Here is a 13,554-nt window from a genome sequence, read left to right as displayed (position 1 = left end):
AGGCCAGATGCTCCCATCCCTGAGGAAGAACTGCTGAGCAAGGAAGATGAGGAAGCTCATTTCCCAAGCTTGCCTCTTTGTTATATGAACTTCCATATATATATTTTCATTAGCTAGTTGTCTAGGGAACAAGATCCCAGCCAAGAGAATTTGCTAAAGCTATGCATGAGAACAAGGGCTTATTTCACAAGTGTAGATTATCCTGAACAGAAACTCTTTAGGGAATTTTTTCTGATGAAAAACTTATATTTTTAAGTTTTAATGATTTCATAAAATAAGGTTTTAGTGCAGTAAGAAAAAAACTCTTTGAAATATTATCATATGTTATGTATTTCCAATAGACAGTTTATGAGTTTTCAGTCTTTTTCATGTACATCATTAAAATTCTAATAAAAATACAAACACTCCAGATGTACAGTTATTTGCTTAATGATTATAATAAAGAAAAGACCAATAATGAAATTAGTCTTTGTATAATATATTGGTTTCCTCTGCCAAAGGCTTCAAAAGATTTCAAAGCCTACTCAACAAGTATGTATGTAAACCTTTAAAAATCAAATTAAAACAAACAAAGAAAGCCTTAAGTGAATCAAGTGGAAATAATAACTAAGTCTCTCTTTGAGTATCTGATCATTGTTTTCTGTGATGAAAATTTATGTATTTTGAAGTCACAAAGAAAACCCAAGTGTAGGTTTTCCTTTCTTCTCCTTTACACATGTGGTACTATGTTTTGTGTGAAATATTTGTCATTCTCTAGGGCAGGGACAGTTTTTGCAAGCCCTCCCTCTTAAGGCAGAGGGAATACAAACAATGTAATCATTTAATTTGTATTAAACTTTCTAATATTTTTCTTCAGAATAAATATTTAGCGATAAAGTAGCTGATTCATTTTGTTAATCAGACATTTAGTTGAAATGTAGAAACGAATTCTTAAAACTGGACAGAACAAGTTGCCCACATGATCTCTCTTAATTGTTATAAACATGCATAGAGCTTTCTAAAAGCTTCATCCTCAAGATGTTCTACAAGGTCAAGGATACGTGCTGGGAAGGAACAGTAGCTTGTGAATTAACTGACTCCAAGTTCTGAGGAAAACAGTGATGCCAGTTTTGATCTAATGCTTATATTCTGCCAGCACACTGTTGTACAGTCTTCAGCTATGTAGATTCTCTGGCTTTAGTTCTCTTATGGGCATATAGAGTGATTATATTCCTTATCTGAGGCTTTGATTCTTTGGAGTGAGAAAGCGTGGTGCTTAGTTGTATTTCCTATTGCTGTGATAAAATACCTTGAGAAATGCAACTTAAGGGCCCAAAGTTTTCTTTTGGTTCACAGTTTGAGGACATCATCTGTCATGGAGAAAGTCACAGCAGTGGAAGCTTGAGGTAACTAGTCACATTGCCTTCACAGGTATGGAGAGGAGAGCGACTCAGGCTGAGGATTAGCTAGCTTTCCCCTTTTCATACAGCTGGAGACCCCAGACCAGGGAATAGTACAACTTATGCTTAATGTGAATCTTCCCACTTCAATCAACATACTCTAGATGATCTCACACAGGCTCCTTAAATTCCTCTGGGAGTGATGGAGCCCTCATGAACACCTCCCCTCATCTATGATGGCGTGTTTACAGGTCCAATCTTGTACAGGTATTGTATAAGTAACCTTCAAAGCTGTGACTTTGTAGATATAATAGCTGTATCAGATACATTACACAACATTTTACAGCAATCTTCCTCATCCTTTGACTGCTTACATTCTTACTGTCTCCTCTACCTGTGATGCCCAATGAACCAAAGAAGATGTGATCCAAATGTCTCATCTAGGGATCAGCATCCAATAATCCCTTAATCTCATCACATGAAATTCTGCATTGACCACAAACTAATACAAATAGAAACTTCTCTGACCAAGTCTAAAAGCAGCACTAATCTATAGACATGAGCATGAATACTTATAGGGAAGTTTGAAAATGTGTCTGTCCATTTAGGAAAAAGAAATCATCGCTAGCATGTGTCCCTCTAGAGCCTTTGATCTCCCCAGTCACTGGCTTTTGACCAGGTTTACAGCACAAGACCTGATTTCCTTTCCGTGGAGCAGGCTTCAAAAAGAGTTAAATGTGATTGGTTACCATCATAACAGTGATGGCACAACTGTACCAGCTGGCACAGCTTGCCTGGCAGATCAATATTATAGCACATGGAGTCACAGCTGGGTAAGATCAGGAATGGCTTTTCTCCTACAGCAGCCTACATAGTACTGTCTAGTGCTACCAAAACTAGCCAGAAGGAAAAATGTGTCCAGTTCAGTCCTGGCTGGATTTAACTCTATGTCCTGTAATCAAAGTATATGGTATTCTCAGCAATAAGGCTTACCAGACAACCAAGAGAACTGGTAATAGACCCTACTCTGGTAAGCCTTGGGGACCTCCATGATCAACAATTCATGGAGCGTTATCCCACATCTGTTACTGAGATTCAAGATTAATAACCCATGGCTTCTGGAAGCAGCATTATGCAGGTTGCATCTATCCAATCTCTTGTTTGTTACATTTTAAAAATTAGCTTTCAAAACAGTAGGTTTCTCAAAGGTTTTTTCCCCATCCATCTGTAATTGTAGTAAAACTTTCTCCCCATTTCCTCTCATGTTTTCATCCAGGTCCCTATAGAAACCTTTCCATTCCCAAGATTCTCTCCCTCTACCCTCATACAGAATGTATTATGTCACTGCCATATTAATAGCCTTCCCCTTTCCATCTTTTATGGCTTTTTTCTAGGACCCTGGCCTCTATAGACATTCATTTCAAATTGAGCATGAAAATCTAAAATATCAAAGCTTTTTAGGACCTGCATATGGGAGAGAACAAATAAATAGTGTTTGTCTTTCTTAGTCTAGGCTACCTCACTCAAAATAATATTTTGAAACTATAATATGTTTTCCTATACGCTCATAATTATAGTTTTCTTTACAGGTGAGTAAAATTCCATTATGACATATCCCACATTTTTATATTCATCTGGTGATAGATTTCAAGGCTGATTGTGTTTTCTGGCTATTGTGGATAGAGCCACCATGAACATAGAAGCATACTTATCTCTGTGGTAGGACCTAGAGTCCTTTGGGCATATGCCCAGGAGTGGTGTGGCTGTGTTAGATGGTAGTTTTATTTTTACTTCCGCCACACTGATTTCCATATTACGCATACCAGTTTACATGCCCGCCAACAGTAAATGAGGTTTCCTCCTTCCTCACCAGTATTTGTTGTCTTCTGCTTTCCAGATGACAGTCATTGTGAGTGGGATGACATGGAATCTTAACTTTGAAGTGCTTTTCCTTGATGACTAAGTATTGTAAATATTTTTTTAACCATTTAAGAATAGCAAACTCTAAGTCTTTACCAATAAGAAGCAGTTGTGAGACTTTTTACTATGAAGTATCAAAGTGAAAAGCAGAACAATCACACTGGTGAGTTTCCCTATGAACTTCTTAATATTTGAAATCTCTCTGCAAACCACAGACCACTCATAACTCTGTATGTGTGAGATCTTTCTCATTCTCAAGGTGTCAAAGTGGAAATTAAACAAACAAAAAAACCACTAGACATTCAATCTTGCTTACTGTGTAAGTGCATCGTGTGACCCTGACAGATCAGTTATTCCCATAGTAACATCAGCAGCTGTGGGAGCAGCAGTCTTACAGCTTCATATTACCTGTGTCAGCCTGAGAAGTTCTTTTTAAAGACTTCTACTCAGTTGAAGTGAGACTCTTGACTGAGTCACACACACACACACACACACACACACACACACACACACACAGAGAGAGAGAGAGAGAGAGAGAGAGAGAGAGAGAGAGAGAGAGAGAGACTGAGAGAGATATAACATTGACTAAAATAAGTCTCTTAACAAGCCTGGGCATTATCCTTTCACTCTGAAGATGTCTGATAAAAATTAAGCAGGGTGGGGGGGCTGATGAAAATAGACTAGGTTTCAAGGGATTATCATACATCCTTTCAAAAACTTACCCACATGGACTTCTCCATTATCTTCATACCTTTTGTAGGGCGTACATTGATAATGATGAGTGTGTAATCCTAATTAGTCACCTCTATTACTTCACTGTAACAAATATATCTTCATAATATCATCCTTTCAAAATAATTAGTGCATGTGAATAGCATTTTTTATTTCAAATATAATCAAACCTTTGAAATTAAAGGAATGTCTTCCTCTACTTAACTACCCCATTCCCCAAGATCAATAGCTTCTCTGGTAGAAAAGAAGAAATAATTTTTAAAACTAACTCTCTGTTTCACCATTTTCTCATTAAATCCTTTTATCCTTAGAACTGGTGGGAAGACAGAAGTTCTCCTTTGAATTCATTGGTCCAAATAAGAATTTGGCTTGAAATCATTCAGCACTTTCAGATAATTTAAAAGAAAAGAAAAGAAAACTAGTTCTCAAAACAGTGTGCCAGACTTGATGCTTTGAAAATTAAGCATAATTACATCACTGAAGGATTCTTTCACAATTCAATAGATTTCCTTCCAGGAAAAGTATTTTGGTGTTAATTCGAGATGCTTTTCTTCTTCTTTGTAGTAGACTTGCAGTAACTGTCTTTTATTTCTTAGAGCACCCTACAGGGATTGGGAACATTTTGCAAATTAAACACTATTTGATCAAATTTAATATCAGAAATTGTGTTTGACCACAGTCCTTTTCCTTTGTGTCTGTGGTGATAGCAAATTTTCGTATGAGTACATTTATTTACCCTAGTTGCCATTAACCTTTTCTGATGTCACAACAGTTTTGTGCTTACATGTGTGGTGTGGCAATTTTCTACCATTCTATTTCATATGCAGGGTTTCCTTCTGCCCTCTGGGTTCTGACAGTGTACTCATGGAGAATTCACTTTAACCCTGCCTGGCTAAATTTGCTCAGCTCAACCACACTTTCTAGATCCTAGTAACTGTAGCTTCTTTTCTGAAGTCACTTTTTCTAATTTTTAATCCTTGTAAATACATATTTGAATTTTAAAGAATTGAGTAGTAGCTTTGGGTACTTCAGAGGGTTTTTTAAAATAGTTTTTACTGCTTGATGATTGTTTTTAAAATAGTTTTACTGCTTGATGATTGTGTGAGAATGGGTCTAAAGGAAAAATGTTCTAAAATACAGTGAAAGGGCATAACCACATAGAAGCCCTGCTTCCAGAGCTTGCTCTCACACTGGATCACCACGTAGCATTAGGAAACAATCTAATCATTCTGATATTTCCTGGACTCTTCATTCATTCACTTAAGAAATATATGTTATATGCACAGGGTTACAATCATGGATGAGGCAGATTAGATTTCTCCCTTATTGTAGCCAATTCTTTTTTTAAATGCTAAACAATTACTATTATTTAATTTTTTCATATTTTATTCATATTATTTCCCCTCCCCAACTTTTCCCAGATTCTCTGCAACTTTCAACCCAACCAAACTCATGTTCTTTCTCTATAGAAAAAATAAACAAAACCAAAACCAACCAACCAAACAAAACCCAACATGACAAAATGAACCAAAACAAACTCAAACATAACCTACACCCCACACACACATACAAAAAAAAAAATAACACATGAAATCCATTTTGTGTTGGACAACTTTTCCTGAGAGTACATCCTGCCCTGGAGCATGGTTGATATATCCATGGACTCTACATTGGAAAAAAGTGGTTTTCCTTACCTCAACAACTGTCAATTTCTTTAGCTTCTTGGTTGGGGTAGGACTTTTGTGTTCACTTCTCATTCTCCATTCTGGGATGAACTTGTGCAGACCTTGTGTGTTCTTTCACAGTGTCTGTGAGTTCATACACATCTTGGCCCTGTTGTGTCTTGAAGACATGTTATCCTTAGAGTCACCTACCACCTCTAGTTCTTCAATGTTTGTCTTTCTGGGTCTGGTTCACATCACTCAAGAATGTTGTTCCTAGTTTCAATGGTTTACACTGCAAATCCCTTAATTTCATTTTTCTGAACAGCTTGATAATATTCTATCATGCAAATATGCCACATTTTCATTAACCATCCATCAGTTGATGAACATTTAGGCTGTTTCAAATTTTTGACTGTTGTGGATAGACCAGCAATGAATATGGATGCATAGTAGAATATAAACTTCTTTGGGTATATGCTCAAGAATGATGACAGATATATTTTATATTTTCAGCTTCTCTTGAGGAACCTCTATACTGCTTTCCATAGTGGCTGTACCACTTTTCACTTTCACCACATCTTCCCAGCATCTGCTGTTATTTGTTTTATTAATTTTGACCATTCTGTCTAGGATAAAATGAGATCTTAAAGTAGTCTTAATTTGCATTTCCCCAGTGGCTAAGAATTTCAAACTTGTGTGTGTGTGTGTGTGTGTGTGTGTGTGTGTGTGTGTGTTTCACAACCCTTTATGAGTTATCATTTTTTTTATATCTTTTGAGTGTGTAATATAATTACATCATGTACCCCTTCTTTCTCTTGCTTCAAATTCTCTCATGTTACACTACCCCTCCCACACTCTTTGAAATTCATTACCCTTTTTGCCCCTTTTCCCTTTAATTATTGGTGTGTGTGTGTGTGTGTGTGTGTGTGTGTGTGTGTGTGTTTGCTTGTGCATGCATATATGTGCATATATATACATATATATCAGATGCTTCATTAGATAAATATAGCCTGCTCAGTGTGTATAATATTACTTGTATGTATATGTTTTCAAGGTCGACCATTTTGAAGTAGATAAACAACTTAAGTGATCTTCCTTGGAGAGAACTATTTCTCCTACTCTCAGTGTTTCTAGTTGCCTGTAGTTCTTTGTCTAAGATTGAGGGCTCATGATGAGCGTTTCCATACCCATTTGTAATACCCAGATCTTTAATTTGGTAATTGTTATTTGGGTTTTTTTTTTTTTTTAGGAGTGTTCAATGTTTTTGTTTTTTATTGTTTTTAATATAATATAGAACCTAACTCCCTGTCAGATAAATAATTGCTAAATATCTTCCATTCTGTAGGCAGTTGCTTTGATTCACAGTGGTGTTCTTCAGTATACAGAAGCCTTCTAGCATCATGAAGTCCCATTTATTAATTGTTGGCCTTAATGCCTGTGTTACCAGTGTCCTTCAGAATCCTTTCCTGTGCTGAGGAGTTCAAGTGAATCCCCAAGTTATTTCTTCTGTCTAATTCAGGGTATCTGTCTTATGTTGGGGTATTCGGCAATTTTGTGAAAAGGTAAGTGGCTTGCAGGGAACTTGTCCCTACTGGTTAGACAGAAAAAAAAAAAAAATCATATAATAGTCTTCTTTTCTTTCTTCGTTTTTTTAAGGTTCTTATTCTTATATCTATATTTTGATTTCAAATGAATAAAGGATTCAGATTCTGTAGGAAGCGAATGTTTCTTTCATACAAACTGATGAATTTTTTTACATCTCTATGTCTTAAAAGTAGTGAAGTTTTAGAATTTACATACTTGTCTACATTGAGAAAGCCATTGATCCTCATTATAAATGTATTGGTGAAATTATTTAGGCCACTCAACGTAGTTAAAAGGGAGGTTTATTTAGTGGGGTAACTTACAAATGAAGGGCTAGGTAGGTTGCAGGGTCTGGGAAAGGTATGGTGCAGTCCGGTGGTGTTCTCTGGAGAACTCTGCTCAGTCTATTTCCAGTGTCCAGGGTCCGGGCACCAAGAGTGGCCTCTCCTTTTGATCCTGGGTCTTCAGTGTCCTCTCTCAGCCCCTCTCAGCCCCACCTTGTAGGCGTGACCAGTACCAAAGCTTCAACAGGGGTTGGAACTTCCAGGCCAAGGCTGGAATGGCTACCCACTACATAAATGTGATGTTTTCCCACTTTCACATAGTATTAGTAGATAATAAAAATATCTTAAAATACCTGTATTCTAATTGGCTTTGTCCTAACAAACCACTTAAATAAATTTAAGGATTATCCTATAGTTCTTCGAAAATATGGCGGTTGATAACAAATCAATTTGAATGTGGAAGGTAAGGGATACTTTTACTGAAACTTATTGGGAAGTATTTTAAGAATTAAAATCAATATAATTTAGAAAATCTTTGGCTAATGATACTGGCTTGAAGTTTGGGGTTTAATGTGAGTTTTCTCCTTTGAGTTTTCAAATGTGAGTATGTTACACCTGCTGATTGCTATCCTTGTTGTGTGTATTTTCTTAAACTTAGAACAATTTACTGGATAAATCAACTAGAAACTGAGAGGAGTGTGTAACTAAGGGATTTTCACCTTCTGACCTCTTGAAAAATCACTGGATTTGTTCTCCTCCTAGTTCAACTCCTGGATTTTTGTCTTAATGCAGTTCTTTATATTGATATTTTCTTTTCCCTTTTGTAACAGTTCTGGTCTCAAGGTCCCCAAACAACTCACTTTTTGGCACTGAAACTGTGTGGTTTCTTCTACAGGAATGCCATTGAGTGTCTTCAAAATCCTGTCTGTGTAACTCCGCGCCCCCCCCCCCCCAATGAGGAGGATTTTATTTTTTTTATTGCCTCTGAGTGCTTCAGCACTTAAAGATGCTTGCGTTAAAATAAACAGAAACTGGCCTTGTTGAACTTCAGTGACCTCCTGAAGTATTGGGTGTATGAGCTGTAGCTAGAAGAAAACATTTCACACTTTGTGTTTTGGATCTTTGTGAAGACTGCCTTGCCCACTACTGTAAGATGCACCGCAGTCTTTCCCAGATGACTGTTGTTGGGTGTTTTATTACACTTTATTCTTTGGGGGGGCCTGCCAACCAGCTCCCAAATCATGACACACAGGCTTATTATTTCTTAAAAATGATCCTCCTTAGCTTGGCTTATTTCTAGCCAGCTTTTCTTAAATGATCCCATCTCTCTTTTTCCTCTGGGCTTTTTCCTTTTCTTACCTCTGGAATCTTACTTTCACTCCTACTCTGTGACTGGCTGTGTGGCTGTGTGCCTGGCCCCTTCTCTTCTTCCTCTTTGATCTCTTTTCTCTCTTTTTCTCTTCCTATTTATTTTCTGTGCCTGCCAGTCCTGCTTATCCTTTCTCCTGCCTTCCTATTGGCCATTCAGCTTTTTAATTAGACCATCAAGTGTTTTACAGAGACAAAGTAACACAGCTTCACAGAGTTAAAAAAATACAACATAAAAAAGCAACCCATCTTTGCATCATTAAATAAATATTCCACAGCATAAATTAATGTAGCACATCTTAAAACAATCAAACAGAGGTCCTACTGCTGGCTCTGTTACTCATCATTACAGATGTCAGTATTTCTTCTTCTTCTCTGAGGTGTTTCTCAAAAATGAGCATGTTATGTATTGCAATCAGCTAACTTAAAGTGCTCTTTAATTGTTCAGTGCATGTTGTCTTTCAAAAGGTCATTTCATACTTCTTTTTTCTCACTTGTTTGTCCTAAGTGCCAGAAGCAGTCCTAATAGGGTGCACAAAATTCCAAATGCTCTGTCATTTTGTCCATATCCTTTCCTTTGGAATCTATTGCTGGAAATGTTTTGTTCCTTTGGAAGCATCACACTACCTTGATTTTCCACATTTCTTGTGACCTCCAAGCATGCTTGTGAATCTCATGGACCAGTTGACTCTACCACTGGCTTTTCTAGTTAGAGGCTATAAATGGAAATGCCATGTTAAATGTATGTAGTGCTTAGACTTATTGAATTTATATCTTCTTAATAAACATACAGCTGAGTGGTCAACTTACCTTAGTCCAGCTACATTTGCTGTTACACTTGTGCTTAAAGACAAATATGTAAAACCTTACTACAGTTACTAACATGATAGCTTCAGTATATAACAAGAGTTTGCTGTAGTGGCTACACCTTCTAACAAAAGTTCCAACCTAGTCATGAGTGATTGGGGCCATGTGGTGATATTGTGTCCACCAATATATTGTGCACTTTAATAAACTTATCTGGGGTCAGAGAACAGAACAGCCACTAGACAGACATAAAGGCCAGAAAGTGGTGGCACACACACACACCTTTAATCCTAGCATTTCAGAGGCAAAGATCCATCCAGATCTCTGTGAGTTTAAAGCCACACTGGAAACAGCCAGGCATGGTGACACAAGCCTTTAATCCCAGGAAGTGATGGCAGGAAGCAGAGAGGTATATAAGGTGTAAGGACCAGGAACGAGAGCCTATTTAAGCTTTTAGGCTTTTGAGCAACAGTTCAGCTGAGATCTATTTGGGTGAGGACTCAGAGGCTTCCAGTCTGAGGAAACAGGATCAGCAGAGGAATTAGTGAGTTAAGAAAGCTGTGGCTTGTTCTGTTTCTCTGATCTTCCAGCATTCAGCCTAATATCTGGCTTCAGGTTTGATTTTTATTAATAACACCTTTTAAGATTCATGCTACATCACCATAGCTCTCTAAATTAGTTTCCTTGTTCTTCCAAAGACTCTTTTAACTAAGCAGCTTTTTCAACTATCCACAATATTTGACAGCCAATAAGTACTAATTACATAGAAAAAAATGCTTTGGAGATATTTCTCTAACATCTTAAAGATTGTCAAGATGGATGCCCAAATTTAAATCTCATACAAAAGTGTGATTTGTTTGACCTTTAGGTTTTATTTTTGTTGTTATTTTAAATTAATGATTCAAAATTTGAGTGTTTCATAGTTAAAATAAGATCTCAGTAATAATTCTATTTCAGCATGGTATTAGGCAGCAGATGTTCAACAGGAGCTGATTCACATAGGCATGACACTCTAGGAAATGAGGCTCACTCCTTGCCTGGTTCAGTCACTTTGTTGCCTGTCTGATCCTTAATTATCATCCAGAAGTGGTCCCACATTGTAGAGTTTAGGTACATGTTCTTTGATAAGCACAGAAGCCAGAGAATACCATGGCCTCTGGATTAGTTTTCATATGACCGACCATGTATTGCATATCTCTTAACTTGTAAGAAATTAGTAAGAAACAGTGATAATTGCAATAAGAACAGATGTGAGACTGTGTGTGGGAGAACATTGGCCCTTTTAAGCCTACTGACCTGTTTCAATCTCTGAGGCACAAGAGTAGATGTTATTATTTGCTTGCTGTGGATTTCCTGTAAGGATGAAATTAGATTAGCAACCCAAGCAGTCAGAGGAAAGCCTCTGCTTAATTCATTTATAATATTTATGCAAATGAAGTTATTTTACTTTTATGATTTTAATTATAAATTATACTTAGAATTTTGTATGTTTCTTTAAATTTATATACAGAGATAGATAGATAGATAGATATTGTGTGTATTTGAATACACACACAGAATAGAAATCCAAGATTGAATATTTTCATGCAAATCTGTAAATTAGCAAGCATATGATGTTTATAGATTATTATTTATAAGCTCCCTGTCTAAGAAAATAGCACTTAGGTCTAATATGTTCTGTCCCTTTTCCTTTAACTTATTCAGTACATCAGTGCCTTTGTTCTTCTCTCAGCTACAACTCCATAATTAATTGAATAGAAGGAAAAAATAGTTAAATAATTATTAGCATTTTTGGAGCACCTACTAAGTGCTAGTCACAATCCATTTGTAATGAGACTCTAGGTTTTTTTTGTACACGACTAAATCCTTATTCTTAACTGAAGCTGTGACCGCATTGAGCAAGAGGAGAAAGAAGCAATTCCAACATTCACAGTACTGAATTTCTGAAGCTCTCCCAGAAATGTGATCAATTTACCTTTAAGCTTTCAGTCAATCTCCAGTAAAATAATATTTGCTTATTATTAGTGAGCCCAAGAGGAATGTTCAAAGTGTAATTTCCTCACCACTATGTCTATTCTCTTCCAAATTTGTTGTTACATCTAATAGCCTCCAAAATAGAACCTTCTTATTGGCAGATACGATAGAAGATATTCACTATTTCTTGCCAGTAATCGTGCGATATTTTGCACATGCAATAGCAATGTTGCTTTGGCTGTGACATTCAAAGCTCTTTAAAATGTCTAATTTATTCTCTCTGGATTACTTTAAGTCTATCAAGCAGAATTTTAGCACATAAGAGTTTATGTACTGTACATCCCTTATCCATGGGTAATATGTTCTAAGATCCTAGTAATGCTCAAAACTGCAAATAGCACTAGATACTATACATAATGGTCTTTTTCTGTGCACAAAAATACTATAAAGTTTCATTTTTAAATATATGTAATAAGCAATTAACCTTAATTAATAATAATTAATTAATAATTAAGAGTAATTAATAGTGAAATTGAGTTGTTATAACAATAAACTTTGATAAAGAGTACATGATTCATATTCTCTCTCTCTTTCTCTCTCTCTCTTTCTCTCTCTCTCTCTCTCTCTCTCTCTCTCTCTCTCTCTCTCTTCTCTAGTATACTACACCACTAAAGAAGGGCTACCTCATGGTGACTTGGACACGTGAATTGACAGCAGTCAATCTGACAACCAATGAAGCTACAGAGTGACTAACAAGAAAGCTGTGTGTAAAGTATGAATGTGAACAAAGGGATGATTCAATCACTTGGCAAATGGAGCAAGACGGTATGTGATTAAATCACACTACTTAGAACTACATGCAATTTAAAACTCACAAAATATGCCTAGAATTTCACAGTTAAGATTTTTAAACAATGGTTGACTTCAGATAACCAAAATTGAGGAAAGGAAATCATGGATAATTAAGAAAATAAGCTGACTCATGATGACTGACACAGGATAGAAAGAGAGAGAAAATAAGAACACAGAAGGGAAAAGACGCTCAGACAGAAGTCTGCTTGAAGTCTATGTAGACACATCATTTCTTTTATAGAGAGATATTTCTAATAAGCCTATTAAAACAACAAGGAACCATGCTTTAGGTCAAAGAGTATATGATCAAGCACTGCCTTTCTTTCACCAACTGTAATCCTGAAATTTTCTTACAATTTCATAAGCAAGACTATACCATAAACTCCATTTATTGTAGGAGGCATTTCTTAACCACCTTGTTCCACATTTGTGACCCCTGGTTTTACCAAAGCAGCTCAGAAACCACCCTACAACTTATTTACAAGAGGAAAGAGACACATATCACTTCTTTTTAGCAATCCTTTAAACAATATGACTCCAGAAGCCACCAAAAGTACCAAAATATTGTGTGTAGCTATTAAGACATTTAAGTGTGCCAGGCAGTGGTGGCACATACCTTTAATCCCAGAACTCAGGAGGCAGAGCCAGGCGGATCTCTAAGTGTTTGAGGCCAGCCTGGTCTACAGAGCAAAATCCAGGACAGGCACCAAAACTACACAGAGAAACCCTGTCTCGAAACAAACAAATTAACAAAAAAAGACACTTAAGCATGACACTCAGGTAGGTATTTTCTTAAATATATATTAACTTCTTGGTTTAAATCTATGTTAAACTTTCTTCCTAATAAACCTCAACTCCGCTTCATATTGACTTATCCTATCTCTCTCTCTCTGTCTCTCTCTGTCTCTCTCTCCCTGTCTGTCTCTCTCTCTGTCTCTCTGTCTCTCTCTCTGTCTCTGTCTCTCTCTCTCTGTCTCTCTCTCTGTCTCT

This window comes from Onychomys torridus, chromosome 12 (genome assembly GCF_903995425.1).
Source record: "Onychomys torridus chromosome 12, mOncTor1.1, whole genome shotgun sequence".
Taxonomy (NCBI): Eukaryota; Metazoa; Chordata; class Mammalia; order Rodentia; family Cricetidae; genus Onychomys; species Onychomys torridus.
This window is presented reverse-complemented; position numbering follows the sequence as displayed.